At 46.7% G+C, this 13,177-nt stretch overlaps 1 protein-coding gene across 50 annotated transcripts in view; it reads left to right on the top strand.

Annotated features, from left to right (window-relative positions):
* The window catches only part of LOC146820883 (uncharacterized), a 1,936,624-nt gene that overhangs the window by 1,352,195 nt on the left and 571,252 nt on the right, over positions 1-13,177 (top strand). The window lies entirely within an intron of this gene.

Consider the following 13,177-nt stretch of genomic DNA (forward strand, 5'->3'; position numbering starts at 1 on the left):
TAGCACTCTGATTGGCCTCCAACACTTGTTAGACACCACGTAAAACGTCTCTGTTGACTACGGTTTATGCATAAACATAGACAAATCCAAAGTGATGCGGTTAAACCAAAAAAAGAACACTCACAGACATCACTGGCATTTGGAAGGCCTCCTGCTAAGAGCGGTCTAAGAATATAAATACCTGGGCAATACAATGGATAGCAAATGTACATTTGCAGGGAAAAAAAGAGGTCATAACAAAAAGAGGAAACATAACGGCGGTTGCATTAAAAAAAATCAAACTCAAAACTAAGGGCCCAAGCCTCATGTCTCTACTCCACGTGATTCAACCGAAGCTCATTTCAAATATCACCTATGGGAGCGAGTGTCTACAGGGAAGAAATGCAAGTACACTCAACGGTACAGTAGCAAGAGCCCTAAGAATAACATTCAATCTACCGAATTACACCTCGCCTGTGCAAATATGATTAGAATTTGGCCTGCAGATGAACCAAATAGCACACAAAGCCGCCTTCATCAAATGCTGGTACAAAATCAAGGGAGCTGAACCCAGGACTCTGAATGCACATCTGTGGAAGGAACTGAAGTCAAAAAAGGACAGTGATGATCTATATGCAAGCTTGAATAGAAATACTGGGCCTACGAGAACTTTGGGAGGTTGCTGGGACCCATAAAAGCTTCAAACAAATTGTCAAAAATGGTGTCCTTAGTGGAGAATAAGGCAGTGCTAAAAGAAAGGGCACACAGATGGTTCATTCTGCAGAGTTACTCTAAAGCCTCCCCTCAGTCGTACTTGTCTTCATCTTCGATTGGGTATTCTTCCATCACTTCTCCACATGCCTCCATGGAAATGACTACAGACAACAACTAACTGTCGCTTATGCAGAGAAGCAAAAGAGGATGTGCTACATTTATTTTGCATATGCGGAAAAAACAAATGCTGACTTCTGGTAAAACCCACCCTAAAGATCAAGGGGAGTAAAAGCATGTTTCAAAGGCGGAGACATTCAGTTGGCCTGCCGCCTTGTACAATTTATGGGCAAAGTGGGAAAAATATTAAACAGCAGCGTTTAATTGCTCAATCTGTCCCCTGCCTTCGACAACTAATCCTTAGCCACCACTGCTCTTGTTTCTCAGAGAACTACTCCACTCATTGCTGACTTTGCATATTGCCGGCTCTTGCTGCTTGGAGAACTATTCCGTACACTGTTGATTTGGCACTTCACAGTTGCACAATGACTATTAGCTTCCATCGATTTTGACAACTAGAGCACTATTTTTGCACACAGCTGACTTTGTACATTGCCCGCACATACTGTTCAGGGAGCGATTTTGTACACTGCAGTTTTTGCACATTGCCATTGACCACAGACCTTTCATTCCCATAGCCTTGGACCTCCCTGTCTTAATGAACCCTTTTAACAATGACAAACCATTTTTAAATGCTTTCCCTTATACGTGGTCCAAATTAGGTATTAATTATTAGATATTAGTCCTGGTGTAAAAGCAAACTCTAAACTTTGGTACACAATCATAATTTGACTTTGGAGAATTCGAATACTGCTGTCTTATCATTGCAATGGTCTTAAGTAATCATGCAAATAAGGATATATTATTACCGCCAAACAGGTGGTGAGTATTCTTTCACATTTTGAGTTCTTTGCTACTGCAACAAAGGTTTTTTTTTTTACCAAAGTGGTTGTTTCCGCCATAAAAGAAGCCATGTTAGTGGCAAAAACTCCACTGGAAATTCCTTTGCTGCTAATGGCAGACATTGAATTTTCCACCACCAAATGTGGGCAATGTGAATGTGCCATTGGGCTACATTGTCAGTACTAACCTATCTATTCTTTATTAAGCTGGTGAAGCTGAGGAGGCCCTGCCAAGGAGAAAACATGTTTGTTCTAAAATCTCCCTCTCCGGAGGGTACACACGTAATTGGCAGTTTCAGAAGATGCGAACTTCCAGTCTATTCTGCACCAGATAAACTGAAGAGACAGGACTGGGTGTTACAGGTGGTCATGTGAAAAAAGGCTGTCAGGCTATCCCAGGGTACAACCCAAAATAAGACAAGGGAAGAAGGGATTGTGCATTATAGAAATGGTGTCCCTAATTGACATAGTTTTGCACCCTGTCCAAGTAGGTAGCACCACTCTAGTCAGGGTGAGTCAGATGCACATCCAGAACTAACCTGTGCTCACAATCTCGGCACAGAACAGTCAGGCTTAACTTAAGAGGCAAATGTGTTAAGTATTTGTACAACACTTAAATTACAGTATGAAAGCAGCACAAAAAGACTCCACACATGTTTAGAAAAATAGAGAATATTTATCTGAGTAAAACAAGACCAAAATGAAAAAATCTCCACTAAGCGGAAGTCAAGTTATGAGTTTTTAAAGATTAAATGTGCTTAGAAGTGACTATCGGTCAAAATGTTACTTGAGGTCATGAGGGACAGGTGCAAATTCAAGGTTTAGGCCAACCGTGATGAAGGGCAGGACAGCTACAGGACCCAGAAAGGTCCTGCTGAAGAAATTCCTTGGATGAAGCTTTTGTCGACATCAAGAGCCTACTGCGTCATCATTGGGCAGCACAAAGGGGGTCCTGCGTCATCTTTTAGCTCCGTTGTAGTGAATGCAAAGCATCGCCATTGGGCCACGCAGAGCGTCGTCATCGAGCAGCGCAGGCTATGGATCCGATGTTGTTGAAGGGCGATGCAGTGAAATCTATCTCACAATCGAGGTTATGCGTCGGTTTTTGCTGAAATCAGCTGCAGAACCCACTTCTAAGTCCCAGGACTGGAGAGGGTACCTCAGGCAAGAGTAGGACTCACAGATAGAGTTCAGCAACACCAGCAGGGTTGCTGGAAGTCTTTTGGGTCCTTGAGTGTTCTGAAAAAACATGGGGACAAACCAACAAGCATTTGGAGTAACTCTGGGTTCAAATGAGATGGGTTCAGTCCTTGTCCTCAGCAGGGCAGAGATCGCAGGCAGCAGGGCAGCTCAGCAAAGCAGAGAAGCTGTTCCCCAGAAAAGTCTGTCACAGCAAAGTGGCAATCCTTCAATCCTTACAGTACAGCAGTCTTCACTCCAGCGGAGTTCTTCCCACGTCCAGTAGTGTACAGATTTGGTAAGGTCACAGCACTGCTATGTGGACCCAAAAGTGCCTTTGATGGAGTGGTGTCACTTCAAATCAACTCTCTGAAGTGCACCAAGAGCCCTTTCACCTAGTCCTGTCTGCCAGGCTATCTGTAATCAGTCCTTTTTATGAGAGCAGGATACAGTCTAGTCAGATGAAAGTGTGAAAGTGTGGGCCACCTCTCCCCCTTCCTGTCCAGGAAGGCTCTCAGAATGGTTGTTGCTACCAGGACCCTGCCCATAGGGCTACCTAGGGCCTTCCTTTGGTGTGACCTATGTGTAATTAAAGGGGAATTTAAGGCTTGGCAAGTTATCCTCTGCCACACCCAGCCTTTCCTATGCGTGTGGCTGTCTAGAGGGAATGGGCAAAATGTAATTGTCATGCACCCCAGACATGTATTGGAGACAGGCTGCAGGCGCACAGAGCAAAGTTAAGAGCAGAGTAATGTCCACTTTCTAAAAGTGGCTTTTCTAAAATGGTAATGTCAAATCCAACTTTACTACTAAAGAGGATTTATCACCACCATTATAAAGATATGTAACATGATGCAGCTACTCCTTTCTGATCAGGAATTACAGCTTAAAAAGTGTTTTAGAGAATTCCCAATGCTAGCCTATGAGATGAGAAGGTCTCACAGCAGTGAAAAGTGAATTTAGCGGTTTGTCACTACCAGAATATGTAAAACATAAAAGTACAAGTCCTGCCTTTTAGTTACACAGCACCCTGCCCGAGGGACCCTTAGGGCCTATCTTAGGAGTGACTTATGTTTAATAAAAGAGGAGTTTAAAGCTTGGCAAGTGGTTTTAAATGCCAAATCGAAGTGACAGTACATTGTACACAGGCCCTGCAATGGCAGGCCTGAGACAGGTTTGAAAGGCTACTTGGGTGGGTGGGACAACCAGTGCTGCAGGCACACTAGTGGCATTTAGATTACTGGCCCTGGGTATGTGGTATACCACTTTACAAGTGACGTACTGGTAAACTAAATATTCCAATACGCTATACACCAATTACACCATGTTTAGGGGAGATGCACATGCAATTTAGCACTGGTCAGCAGTGGTAAAGTGCTCAAAGATCTTAGGCTAACAAAAAGATACAGCATGAAGTGGAGGTATACAGGCAACATTTTTTGGGTCAGACCACCCTAAGGGTGACTGGTCTAACAGTGCAGGGATGACAAAGGCTTGGGACGAGGCAAGTAATCCATTCCTGGAGTTGGAGATCCCAGATTACATGATTGATGAAATAACAGCTGGGTTGGGTCTGCCCAGCAGTAACTAATGAATGGGGGCATGACAGCGGTACTGATAAATATGAGTGAAAGGATAAACAGCAGGGGACTAGAGTATACAAGTATGTTTTATTGCTATGCCTAATTCTACAACTATTCCCAAAATTGGTTTGCACTCTGCATTCCTTTCTTGAGATATATTTTATATAATCAAGAGAGTCCCCCTGACTGTGCAGGGTCTGCATAATGAACTACCTGGTAAGGAACATGACCACAACACACAAGCTGAAATATACCCATTCTACAGCCCCACCTTCTTTGGAACTTATTTCACCACACCGTTAGCACTTGAGCAGACAAGATAACTCTTCACCATCGTGCAACAGATGGTAAATAACAGCATACATCACAAACCAAACTACTTTGACTCTACAACTGAATGACGGATGGCTAGACAACAACAGGAGGAAAGGATGAGTTGTCCTTACTAGGGTATGAATTTGTGTCCTGCAAACATGCAGAGATTGTTCTTGGGCTCCAATCTATGTAGGATTTGCAAAAGGACACTGAATGAGCAAATCTAATTTGAAAGCTAAGGCAGAGCTGGGGAATAAGCAGGATGAGATGCATCAGATGTCAACATATGTGTTCCACGAATGCTGTGGTTCATTATTTATTAGATTATTTATTAGATTGTACATCTTTTATAAATCTTCTTTACAGAGTCCTCCTTACAGAGTTCAACCAGTTTGAGCCCTGAATGGGCCAGTCAATTTATCTGCCCTCCCCTTCCCAACCAAAACAGTAAGGTGCCGATCACGATCCGGTAAAAAATATCCCCGTGCGACTCGTATCCGGTCTTTTTACCGTACGAATCGTACAAGTGCCGTACGAACTGGCAATCACGATTCGCATGGTAAAAAGTCCATACGAACCGCATTGGGAATCATTCCCCACACGTCCTCGGGTCGGAAAATGTGTCCGACACGTCCTCGGACGATTTACCGTACAAACGTGAAAGGTGAAGTCCGACCGAGGAATCACGATCCATCCCGTGCGTCCGAAGTTACAACCGGATGGAAAAATCACCGTCCGCACCGAACTCCCATAGCAACCATGGAGACGTGCCCGCATACGTGCCCCCAGCCCCCGTAGGTACGCGCCGACCCCCCCCCAGCCCCCGTAGGTACGCACCGACCCCCCCCCAGCCCCCGTAGGTACGCGCCGACCCCCCCCAGCCCCCGTAGGTACGCGCCGACCCCCCCCAGCCCCCGTAGGTACGCGCCGACCCCCCCCCAGCCCCCGTAGGTACGCACCGAACCCCCCTGTATGTACACCCGTGTACGTGTCGAACCCCCCCGTGTACGTTCGAGTCGAACCCCCCCGTGTACGTTCGAGTCGAACCCCCCCGTGTACGTTCGAGTCGTACCCCCACCCGTGTATGTACGGTGCGTACCCCCCGTGTACGTTCGAGTCGAACCCCCCCGTGTACGTTCGAGTCGAACCCCCCCGTGTACGTTCGAGTCGAACCCCCCGTGTACGTTTGAGTCGTACCCCCCATGTACGTTCGAGTCGAACCCCCCCCGTGTACGTTCGAGTCAAACCCCCCCGTGTACGTTCGAGTCGAACCCCCCGTGTACGTTCGAGTCGTACCCCCACCCGTGTATGTACGGTGCGTACCCCCCCGTGTACGTTCGAGTCGAACCCCCCCGTGTACGTTCGAGTCGAACCCCCCCGTGTACGTTCGAGTCGTACCCCCCCGTGTACGTTCGAGTCGAACCCCCCGTGTACGTTCGAGTCGAACCCCCCCGTGTACGTTCGAGTCAAACCCCCCCGTGTACGTTCGAGTCGAACCCCCCGTGTACGTTCGAGTCGTACCCCCACCCGTGTATGTATGGTGCGTACCCCCAGCGCGTACTCGAACGTACACGGGGGTACGCACCGTACATACACGGGGGGTACGCACCGTACATACACGGGTGGGGGTACGACTCGAACGTACACGGGGGGGTTCGACTCGAACGTACATGGGGGTACGCATCGTACATACACGGGGGGGTACGCACCGTACATACACGGGTGGGGGTACGACTCGAACGTACACGGGGGGGTTCGACTCGAACGTACACGGGTGGGGGTACGACTCGAACGTACACGGGGGGGTACGCACCGTACATACACGGGTGGGGGTACGACTCGAACGTACACGGGGGGTTCGACTCGAACGTACACGGGTGGGGGTACGACTCGAACGTACACGGGGGGTTCGACACGTACACGGGTGTACATACAGGGGGGTTCGGCGCGTACCTACGGGGGCTGGGGGGGGGGTCGGCGCCTACCTACGGGGGCTGGGGGGGGGGTCGGCGCGTACCTACGGGGGCTGGGGGGGGGGGTCGGCGCGTACCTACGGGGGCGGGGGGGGTACGGTGCGTACCGGGCCACCTACTCTGGTCGATTCGCGCCGTACTTCGCTTTTGCGGCACTTTTTGGGTGCCGTGAAAATATTGCCGTCCGGACTGCTGTCGGTTCGAATCGTAATTCCTGGGTCGTGAAACGCTGCCTGAAAGCATCCCGACGTCACGTCGCAGCATTCCCGGATCACATTCGTATGTATATTTTCGTCGGTCGGTGTTTTTTACGATTCGTACGGAAATGGTGTTTCCGTGCGAATCGTAATTCCATGTTTGTAAAGTTTTACGACCGGGTACGAGTCGGACGGGGAAAACGCTCCGACCGACGGTTCGTACCCGGTTTTTACCGGATCGTAATCGGCACCTAAGTGTCGGCGAGGCCAGTCCAAATTGAATAATAGTTTCATGTTATTTGCATAAGAGTGCTGTCATTACATTGTATTTATGCACATAAAAACATATTCTTTCACCCTATAGAAAGCTTTATTTATCCGGACACTGGCATTTCAGGCAGCTTTAGGGAATAACATGACATACATGCATGCTTTGTGCTCTTTGCTCCATTATTGCTAGGCAACACACACATCTCTGTGAGTCAAAAGAGTGTCCTGAATAACTACAAAATTTTCAAACCCATTTGATCTTTACACGACACAAGATCCCCAAAATGTATCTTGTGCACAGGCAGCCTTAATGTGGCACAGTCAGTATGTCATACTTCAATTCTGGTTTTTTTTCCAGCAGCATGTTAAAAGGTGAGACTGCAAATCACAAAACCTGTGCTAAATAGCTACCAAGTGATATAAGTGATGTAGCATTCAATCTGATAGAGACATATAGCCACAGATTCTTTATCTTAGAATCCTCCCCAGGTGCCAGACTGGATACAGAAATGTTTTCAGCAGTATGTTTATGCTTCAGCAGAGGGCAACAAGCGACTCTGCTGCTACATTGTGTCCCGGATGTGATGTCAACGGAGTCCACTTAAGCCCACCCCCGATGCGCTGATGTCAGTTCCTTCTTTTCCATGCTAACACACAGATCCGTACTGCAGTTCCTCCGACATTTCTCGGTCTACTTGACTTTTTTTCATCAAAGGAGCAGTGTTCCTTGTTCCCTCTTCTTCAATGTCCTTGGGGTTCAAGCCTTGTGAGTGCTGTAAATGAGAAATGTCCACCATGGATCCTCACTTGGCTTGTATGTAGTGTCTAGGTGAGCACCACAACTCCGATGAGTGTGACTCTTGTTAACAGGTCCGATCATAAGAAAACAGAGAACGTCACATGAAGCACCTGGCAGCATGGATGTCGCAGTCTTTGAGGCCTTATCATCGTCCTCGGCCCCCTACGCATTACAGGGCCCTACAGGGTGTCAGTTCTAAGAGCCGTTCCCATGGGTGTCATTCACCTTCAACATCCTCCCCACTCTTCCATTGTAGCGCCGAGACATGAGTCTGCCCCGCGTCTCCCCACCTATCCTGGGGCCCTGGCATCTTTGACCCAGATGAGACAATATTCTCAATCTCTTCTTTCTGTTCTTGGGTCTTCACCTCCATATGGCCCATGGAAGAGCATGAGGTTCTGCCTGTTACTCCGCTGGCAGGTTCTCCCTTGGCTTCAGGTTGGCCAATTTTGTCTGAAACCTCAGCGGGGCTGGAATACAGCCCACTGTGGCTCCCAACTTTGGCTCCTGCTACTGGTCTGCCAACTCCAATGTCAGTGTCAAGCTCTTGTCTGACGGCTTCTGTAGTGGTGCCGTTGAAGCCCATCGACATTCCTTCCAACATCAAGGCGTCACCTTCGTGGCACCGACCAGCTTTGGGCAGGTGTCGGATGTGGCACCTATGAGCCATACTTAGCAGATTTTTCCCCTCTGGTTTTTCCTACTGAGCACCATGGCTGTGGAAGTTCTACAGGTGGTGTGGTATGTCCCCTTCCATTTCGGACACAATACCACCCCCTATACATTCTAGGTGGTTACTTGAATTGGGTGACGACAGTGGCATAGAATCTTCCCCTGCCTCCTGTCTCCTCCTGGGTTGCCTACTGAGGCTAGTTCTGCCCTGGCAGACACGCTTAATCTACTTTCGGTTGCCGAGGATTTACACCTCCCTTTGATGTAATTGTCAACAATTGGTGTTCCACCCCCAGCCCAGTCTAATATTGCTCCTGTACCTCCTTAAAGTGACTGCCTTTTCGAGATCCTGTTGGGTGCGTGGACTAAACCTGAAACAAGGCTTCCTGTGGATCACTATATGTCTCACAGGCATCGCTCGGCCCCGAAGGATCACTACTGTCTACTTAGCCATTCCTTTACTAAAAGCTTTATGGTTCAGGCTGTGTTAGCCCCGCAAAATATTGATTTTCTTTCCCCTGTCCCTCTGAAATGGAGGCCAGGAAATGTGAGTCTTGTGATAGGCGTATTTTCTTTTCTTCTAGCACTAATTTGCGCTCTCTGAACACTTATTGTGTGCTCACCTGCTTCTCCCACGCCTTGTGGGACTCTGTTTAGTGCCTCTTGCCCTCCCTTCCGGAAGGAGCCCGAAATGCTCTTGTTCCCCTGGTACAAGATGGGCAGTAAGCTGCCACACTTAGCATCTGTCGTGGTATGGATAATACAGATTCTGAGGGTCTGGATATGGCCTCTTGCATTTCTCTCCATCGGCGAGCATGGTTGGGTACTTCCAGGTTTTTGGAGGCTATGCAAACTACTTTAATTGACATGCCTTTTGATGACATCTCCTTTTTTGGTGTGCATGCCGACTCAGCTTTATTTCGGTTCAGGGATAGTCATGGTGGTATGGAGTTTTAACTCTGCTGTTGTACTAGAATGGTCGGGGACAGTTTGTTTCCCCTTGTTTTGACTCTTGTCCTACTCTCTCCCTTTCAGGGTTACACCGGCTGTGGTGTTCCTGCTTTCTACAGATACGTTTCTTTTCATTCATGCTGTCAGTGTCAGGTTTCATTTCCAGCCATCAGGAACGTATCTTGCTTTGCGGTCTAATGGGAGTCAGTTCTTACAGCTTCTTTTTGCCGGTTGTCTTTTCCTACCCAAATACTTACTCAGTAGCTGGTATTTTGCTTATGTTGTGCAGATGCACTATAGCCTTGTTCCCCATTTTTGGGAACCTTATTTTGCATACCTTAGAGGCATTGTGTGAGCTATCTATGCACTTGGTATCCCTTATAGGGACTTTGTCTTCGTCTTTTCTCTGCCCCTTCAGATGGGCGACACTAGTACCACAAGCAGGCACACTCTTGGCCTGGTTTACTTGAGTTCCGGTCTTCGGCCTTCTTCAGTGTGGACCTTCTCTTTGTTCTGGTTTACTCTGTAGGACACATGAATTTTCTCCTACTAATATTGTTAGTATTACTATTAGTTCAGGCCTAGGTTCCAGGACTCCACCTCCCTAAAGCCTTTGTGGTATCAGCATCTTTTTGGTGTATTATTTTGAATTGCACCTGGGCACTCCTATCTTTTGTAGGTCCTTTTCCTCTTTATTGGGCTCCTATAGCTGTTTATCATCAGCAGTCTGGTATTCTTGAATGTTTTCTTACCCTTTCTGTGTTCTGCCTCTCTACTTGGGGTAGGGCCGCTGCTGTTGCCTCCTGCGGGGGGTTTATACATATCTGCCATTGTACCATGGGGTAGCTGTTGTGTCTACTGTTCTTTCAGTTCTCCTCACCTGGGACACCAGTCCCCTTGATTGTTTGGATCCTTGTCTGGTATTCATCTTTCACAAGAGGCTGGATTTCCCTTTCTTTCCTGTATCTTTCCCCCTCCACTCCTGTCTTCATAGCGTTTCTATGGGAGACATTTCATTCAACCCACTTCTTTGGTGGGGGCATTTCATTACTTTTTCTTGGGGAATATGCTATCTTTCATCAAGTTTCCATGAAGCATTGGTCAGGTTTCTTACTTGTTTCTCCTGCTTCCATAAGTTGGACAATTTGTGATTGTCATAATAAACTATCTGTTGCCCTTAGTTCCCCCAACCCTTCGTTTTCCCAGGTGGTCTTCTTCTTCTCTTTCATGGTAGACTTTTCACATGCTCCTTATTCTTTGCTTCTTCTGCTACTGCCTGTTGGCATTCTTCCTCAGTCTGTGGCGTTGGTTCTTGGACGGTGGCCCTTGTTTTCCTGTAGTAAGCAATGCCTTCCACTTCCTACTCTTATGTGGTAATGCGTTATGGCTCCCAAGCTTTATCTTTCTGTCTCCACCTCAGTTAGCGTCGTAACCTCTTTTTTACAATGGTAGGATGTAATTTCTCTGTCCTTCCTTAGTTGCCTCTTTTCTTAGCGTGTCCCTCATTCCTCCACTTCTGGTCCCCTCACTCACTGGCGGAGGACATGGGTTATCTTCAGAGGAGTGAGTATACTTTTGCTGTACCCTGGATGACTTGTGTGTCTACGGGAATTTCAATGTTTTTATATGCATATTGATCCTTGTATACATTTATCTTTGGATGTCTCTGAATGTCTATACCTATCTCTTGCATGGATCTCTTGTAGATATTTTTTACTTCGGGTATTTATTTGTGTGTGTTTTGCACATATGGTCATTCTGGCCTTCTAAAAGGTGAACTTTGCTGCATTTTCCCTAAACCCTTCTAGGTGGTCTGGTTCAACCATCTTGTTTGAATTTGTCTGTTTCCTTCCTCCTCTTTAATTAGTGTGTCTGTTACATTGTTACAGAAGATGCCTTATATACCTATCAAGGTTCTCAGTATAAGAGCGGTTTCTTTTACCATTCTTGTTTTCCTAGCGATGCTCTTCAGCATTCATCATTCTCTCTGTCTCTTTTCTCCATCATTCTATAATTGGAGGTCCCTCTTTTTTAAATATGTTACTCAGGATAGTTTCCTTGATGATCAGTGGGTGCTCCTATTCATTTATGTGTTCACTGCGGCTGAGCAAGCTGTGTATGCTCCTTTCATTCTTTCATAGGTTTGAACTTGGACTCTATGGACTATTGTCCTTGGTCCCTTTGAATGCCCCGATCACAGGTTGCGTCCATCTTTGGGGCTGCCTCTTTTAATGGTTTTATGCCATGTTTCTTACAGCCTTGTAGCTTCCTACTCCCTACGAGCTTCCCATTGTCCTTCTTGGAAATCAGTCCTTCGGTGAGCATCTTTGCTTAACCTATCATTTTTCGGATAATCTGGTCCCTTGTATCTTTTGGTGAGGTCGGTTTGCAGCCCTTCCTCTATGGATGGTATTGCTTGGGTATCTGATAAAGAATCTGCGGCTAGATGTCTCTATCTTATGGATAAGTTATTTGCCTTCTATAATGCCGTATCTGGCAGATACAGGATCCAGCCACAGATTCCTTATTGACTGACCTATCCTTCTCACTCTGCGAACTGAGGGCCCTGTGATCTCCTAGATCCCCTCTTTGCATTCTATGTGTTCTTTCAATATGTACTTGTTGATGAAAGAGTTTTCCATTTTTGGCACACTGTTTCCTGAGACTGTTTCTCTATGTGGCCCCGTGTTGTTGGCACATAATTGGTCACAAAGAAACTGACGTTAACCCATCAGGGGAGGGTTTTTATAGACTTCGTTGATGCCACATTCAGGAGACAGCATCGCTGCGGAGATGCTCAGCACCCTCTACCGGCGGGCAGAGGTACTGCTAAAAAACTTCCAGATCCAGTCTGGCACCAGGGGAAGATTCTAAGATAAGGAATTTGAGGCTAGATTCTGTCTCTACCAGATAAGGTGTTACCAAAGGTAAGTAACTTGTCTGCCAGTCCTGTCAACCTAAAGCACTTTGCATTATGGGACTTGTAGTGTCACTTTTCACATGGGCGTACTGATCATCACCTTACCTGGGCTAATGCTGTCCATTTAGGCAGGCTTGAATAAAACCTCTCCACTAGACTTTCACCTTCTTGTATTGGGGCCACATGTATCATCCTATTTTGCATTTGCAAATAGTGCAAATCGCTCAATTCTGCTGTTTTTTAATGCGGAATAGCCTTTCAAGATGTATGAAAGGCTTTGGGAGTGGGTTTTAGGTAATTGCAATTTTTTGTGATTACCTAAATTTGCAAATACAACTAGGGAATAAGAGTTTGCAATCGTGTAAGCACGTGTACCAAGCATTTTCAAAATGCTAACATTGCATTTAGGAAATGCTATTACCCTTGACTCCAAGTCAATGGTAACCAGGTGCAACTTTTGAAAAGGCACAAAAAAGCATTATTCAGTGTGCCATGTAGAGCGTACATGTCCCTGTGGCATGTGTGCTCTTTAGACGTGCACAATTGTTTTTTTTGAGGGGTACTTCAGGAGTCCTTAGGCCCCCTGGCACCCTTGGTTTTTCCATTACGTAATTTGCGATTACCAATTAGGTAATCGCAAATTACAGCTAATGCTGAACAATTTAC

The sequence above is a fragment of the Triturus cristatus genome, chromosome 6 (genome assembly GCF_964204655.1).
Source record: "Triturus cristatus chromosome 6, aTriCri1.1, whole genome shotgun sequence".
NCBI lineage: Eukaryota > Metazoa > Chordata > Amphibia > Caudata > Salamandridae > Triturus > Triturus cristatus.